Consider the following 5,861-nt stretch of genomic DNA (forward strand, 5'->3'; position numbering starts at 1 on the left):
ATTATCATTCCTTGAATGTGTCTTTTTGTAGTGCCCCTAGAACTCACACAGCTTTGAATAAAATTGAATCTGTTTCTTCCCCCAGTTTTCCACGTCTTGAGAATACTTCAGAAAAATAATTTTTAAAAAAGAAAAATCTAACTTATCAGGTCATTATACACATTTCCTTTCACTGAAATATGAGCATTGAATGGTTTTTGGGTTGTTAAAAGCCCTTTATAAGCAGCAACACATTTATTGTGAAGAAAATAGGATGTGAATCTTTTCGTAGTTTTTCTTCTTGGGCGAGGGGGGGGGGGTGTTAATTGTCTTTCGAGACGCTATTCAGTTTTGTGCATAAATCCCATTGCTGTGGTTGAATAGCAGTCCCTTAATTTCAACAGACATTTGCACAAGAAAACTTTTTACTGGTTCCTTTTCCTCTGATATATGTTATTTTATTAGGAATGCTTAGGAAACAGTAGATCTGTTATTTCTGCTGTATTTCCACTCATATATTTCACTAGCAGGGCACCTGTGCTTCGCTACGCATACTTCATCCCAGGCTCTCTATGAATTTCAGGGTGACATTCAACATACTTCTTTACAGCCTGTTTGTGAACTTTGGGGTGACATGCAGCATATTTCTTCACAGACTGTCTGTGGACTGATGGGCTTGTTTTCGCATATTTTGCAGCAGCTTCCTGTAGTTGTCTTTTTCCAATGCAATGTGTTATTGCTCTCTTTCACCTGGTGGGCTCCAAAAGACGTCATGTGGAAGCAGCCGTTGTATTTTCAGGATGCAGAAAGGAAGTGTTCTGCCATTGGATGCTGATGAGTGAGAAGGCTGTGAAGAGGTTCAGGGTAGGGTTGAAGGGCAGGGAGCTGGACTGTACCGCCACTGCAGCACATTCCTGGGGACTCATTCTGCAGAGCACGACACCAAGCACAGGGTGATCGGAGGCCGAGAGCAGTAAACTTGTATACACAGTAATCAATCTAATGTCCATATGCAAAACTCGACAAATGTTTAGTAGTCCAAGGTGATAGTGTGGTTTGTAATTTGTTTTGATAGTATTTGGCTGTAGCAATGTTGTTAACGTGAGGGTGGTTGGAGGAGTACTTTTTCACAGCCTGTCTGTTAACTTCGGGGTGACATTCAGCATGCTTTTTTGCAGCCTGTTTGTTGAAGCTGTTGGTGTTTAACTGTCACCCTTAGAATGTTCGTGCAGCATGTCTGTGGACTGAGGAGCTGGTTTGCCCTGAGAATGTTCACGCAGATGGCCAGAGATGAGCAGTCAAAACAGTAAATGTGTAATAACTCAAGTAAAACTGAATATTTTGAAAAATCCTTTCTTAGCACCTAAACCACATAATGAGACAGTGTGCCAAATTTCAACTTTGTAGGTTCGGTGGTTTTTGAGTTCTTTTGATGAGTCAGTCAGTGAGTCGGTTAGTGATATTTTGTGTTTATAGATATAGATTAGGTGGATAGCCCAGGCTTAGGCTGATCTTGTCAGGCCTCAGAAAGTAGGCAGGGCTGCCCCTGTTTAGTATTTGGATGGGAGATCACCAAAGAATACCAGTGTCCCTATGCACAGGAAGGCAGTGGCAAACCACCTGTGTCTTGCCTTGAAAACCTTACTGGGCTGCCATGAGTCAACTGTGACTTGACAACACTTTATACACACATATCATTAAACAAGCACAGACTGCAGTTTTGAAGAGCCACTACCAAGAGATATCTTAGAGATATTAAACCCAAGGATGAACACCCTGACCCCCATTATTGGAAACAATGAAAATTCACAAGATGTTGCTTGAGCTTTCAAGTTTCACAGAAGTCTTCATCGCACGGGACTTTTAACAAAGCCAAAGAAGGGGGGGATGGTGCCAAGATCTGTAGTTCAAAATTTAGGATGGTAGTGAAGTTCTCACAATCTACTTAGGCTGAAATATATTTTGGGAAAGAAAACTATGAGTAGCACAAATAATTGTAGGGTTGTCCTCTTTCGTAAGGGCTCTTTAATAGGGTTGCCAATTCTAGGTTTGGAAATTCCTCAAGATTTGGAGGTGGAATCTAGGAGAGTGGGGTCTAGGGGAAGGACCTCATTAGGGTATAGTGCCATTCAGTCGTCCTTCCAAAACATTTCCTCCAGGAGTAGTGAAATAAATATTTTAAATAAATGAATAATAAATAAGCAATTAATGTAGTCTAGAGATGAAGAGGAAGAAGAAGTTTGGATTTATATCCCACATTTCTCTCCTGTAAGGAGACTCAAGGTGGTTACAAGCTCCTTTCCCTTCCTCTCCCCAATAGACACCTTATGATGTAGGTGGGGCTGAGAGAGTTCTGAGAGAACTGTGACTAGCCCAAGGTCACCCAGCAGGAATGTAGGAGTGTAGAAAACACATCTCGTTCACCAGATAAGCCTCTGCCACTCAGATGGGGGAGTGGGGAATCAAACCGGTTCTACAGATTAGAATCCACCTGCTCTTAATCACTCTCAATTGTAATTCCAAAAGATGAGTTGTAATTCCAAGAGATCCCCAGACTCCACTTGGCAATTGGCAACCCTACATTTTAATCTACTTTGGCTTCTGAAGGCAACGGATTTTTTTAATTGTTTCACATACCTTGATGGTAAAACCCACTTTGGCTTCTGAAGGCAAACAGACAGTAGCATACACCTTATGAATAAAACATTGTCCTCGAGCAATTAATGAAGCTTTAATCCAGGCTTTCCAAAATCTGTTTTGATATAATCAACCCCCCCCACACACACACACATATACACCTCGTGCTGTATTCTTTAGGTGTGTGAAACTTTAAAAAAAATCTGATTGCCTTCAGAAGCCAAAGTGGGTTTGAAGGGACCACCTTGGAGAATGTAACAACTAGCAATCATTTGTCAGAATTCACAGAACCCTAAAAGTTCTCATATTCGCAAATCTGGAGGTAAGGTACAAAGATATAGTATGTGAGGAAGCAAAAGAAAAGAAAATAATGGATTCCGCAATTGCAGATCTATTTGTTGTAATGCAAGATCCTACAAAAAGTAGCTATGTCACCTTGAACTGGCAGAATGACATCAAAAGGTTGAGTCCTTCCTTGAGTCAGGGTGTGGTGAAGATAACGGTAAGGAGACATGGCATCTACAAGATGGCCGCATGCAGGTCAACAAATCTTTTTTACATTTACATGTACCAGTCTGTTTACATGCTATAACATTTATTTATAATTGGATAAACTGTGATTGTTATACAACTGAGCAGAGGTGTAGCTGGAAGGAGACAGGGGGGCACGACACACCAGGTGCACGCCCTGTGGGGGAGTGGCGAGGGTGTTCTGGGGGGCATGGGCATTCCAGAGCGAGGGCGTTCTGGGGCGGGATGAGGCAGAGGACGCACCAGTGTACCAGGCTCTTTCCCCCCTTGCTACGCCTCTGTGACTGAGGCTTAGTACCTTTCAGCCCCATTCAAAGGGGTGGGCCAAATCTGCCAGTGCAAGTAGTGCACAGCCGCACTGGCAGTTTTACCCTTCATGGGGCACTTGTCCTGGGAGAGGGGCTATTCTACTGGTGTGTGGCTGCTTCAGCTCTCCCCAGTGGTAGGATGCAATGTCAGCATCCCTGTGCTCCTGTGGCCACTGCTGGAGGCGATCCAGGGGCCTGGCTGGAGAAGGAGCTGATGCAGGTTGGCTCCATCCTAACCATTGCCTCCATTACACTGGTAGTCCGGACTTGTGACTTACACCACTGAAAAGGCCCAATGGAGGCTCCCTGATGACAGGGAGACTATTTTGCTTTGCAAGCCTTCCTATGCTGCTGGGAAACCTCCATGGGAGCTGTGGCAGTGCACTGGGGTGCCCAATCCCTTGGATGGGGCTGTTTGTTATATTGACTGCTTTCTGATGGAACTTTACCTTCAGGTTTGTGTTGATTGTTTGTGATGTAGGTCATGTCACAGACTGTGCCAATCTACATAGTAGCCCTGTCCATCAAGTTGGGCTCTTCCATAGTGATGGCTGCAATTTATTACTATGATGGGAAAAGGTAACCTCTACACTTGGTCGTAAGAGCGAAACCTGGTTTTATTCCTGCAAATTAAACGGCAATCTTAAAGGATCATTACCAGCAGATACCTTAAGAAGGCAAAAGCTTCAAGTGTGAACAACTTGCTCCCCTTTCTCATCCTCCCCTGGTCAGAGTTTCAGTGGATGAGTACAGTGTTTCCTCCTTAATGACAGACATTTTGCTAACAAACTAATGCTCAAATGCAGTTTGTTCCAATTCCTGGAAAATCTTTGAATCGCCTGTCAAATTTATAACAAGACAGGCTGAAGCAGGTTTCTGTGCTTGTCAGAAGACTTGTGTTTGGTATCCTGTTCTGTCATCTTTACTAACCAATTACGAGCCGTTTTTAGGGGCAACATGACAGCTACAAGGCACCTGGAGTTGTTTGTGCCTTTGCTTATTACTTTTGGCTTCAATTTGCCTTATTTGTGAGATGCCCTATTCACAAATGAAATCAGAAGGGAAAATATTTGTAACTTCCTTGTGAAACCGTATTTGACAGGGCTTGTTAAGAGGTTGGAACACAAGTCTTGAAGTATCAGGTAGACCTCCCACAGAAGGTTAAGGTAGTTACTAAAGGGGTATATTTACATTAAATATCCTCCATAGTGGCTACTTGGGTGGGGGTTTTTTGTGAGGGAAAGTGTCAAGAGCCATCCAGGGCTCAAATGTGTGAGGTTATCTTAGCCTATAACCTGCACATGTTGTTCCCAAATCCCTAATGTGTATGGGTCAATAATGAATGAGGGAACTGTGTTTCATAGATGTTTGGAAACATTCTTTTAGAGATTATTCCTTCATATGTTCAAGGCAGGAGACCTGGCATACAAAAATGCTTCTGTGGCAAGTCTTGGTTCAAGTTAGGAGTTCTGATTATGCTTGCATGAATGCATATGTTGACTGAATGTGAGAACTGTTCTGTTTTCCCTGTCAGTGTGTCAAAGGCAAAAGGATCTCTCTGTGTTATGATGATGATTTCTTGCTTCTCTTGGGATACATCTTTGGGTCCATAAAGTTTTGCTGACTACAGTTAGGCTTTTTAAATTTTATAACTGACTCTGAGATCCAGTCAAAGACAAGGGCTGCCAGCAGAAGCTTCTATTGTCTTATTGGTTTCTACCAGTTGTTCAAGGAGCCTCCTGTTGTAATCATCTTGTTAAATATGTGAAAATTGAAAAGGTGCAACAGTTTTTTTTTTCTGGATATAAGATGTGTTTTTCAAAGGTTTCGGACCAGCAGATTTGCACCACTTCGGCAGAACCGGTTGTTAAAATGGTGCTTGTAAACTATCAGTTGTTAAATTATTTGAATCCCATCACTGTTTATATAAGGCCTTGGCCTATGGCCATACCACCCTGAACATGCCCAATCTTGTCTGATCTCGGAAGCTAAGCAGGGTCAGGCCTGGTTAGTACTTGGATGGGAGACCGCCTGGGAATACCGGTGCTGTATATAAGGCCTTGGAAATCTGATTTTGTTTTATACCCAGGAGGTTGCATAGGAGACCATAACTGTTTACCTGTGAATTTCTGAAATTGCTAGAGATTGTATTGACTTTCTTAAAGCTTGATCTTATGTTTGAAGGCTTTCCTGTTCAAATACAAAGGGTTTCTCTCTGGTACTAGGGTTCAACATTAATACAAACTTACCAGTTTTCCCATTTTGATGAATTTTTGGTTCCACTATTTTTTGCAGCATAAAGGTGTTCCCTAGTCCTGCAGAAACCACATAAAGGTGTTCCCTAGGCCTGCAGAAACCACTCACCTGTTTAGTTGTTTGGTTGGCATTAGGCTACTCATTTTGCTG

General features: G+C 42.6%; 1 pseudogene; it reads left to right on the forward strand.

The window, feature by feature from the left end:
• The first annotated feature begins 5,392 nt into the window (after positions 1-5,392).
• LOC125440455 lies at positions 5,393-5,510 on the forward strand (annotated as a pseudogene).
• Positions 5,511-5,861: the final 351 nt, after the last annotated feature.

Source organism: Sphaerodactylus townsendi, linkage group LG10 (genome assembly GCF_021028975.2).
Source record: "Sphaerodactylus townsendi isolate TG3544 linkage group LG10, MPM_Stown_v2.3, whole genome shotgun sequence".
NCBI lineage: Eukaryota > Metazoa > Chordata > Lepidosauria > Squamata > Sphaerodactylidae > Sphaerodactylus > Sphaerodactylus townsendi.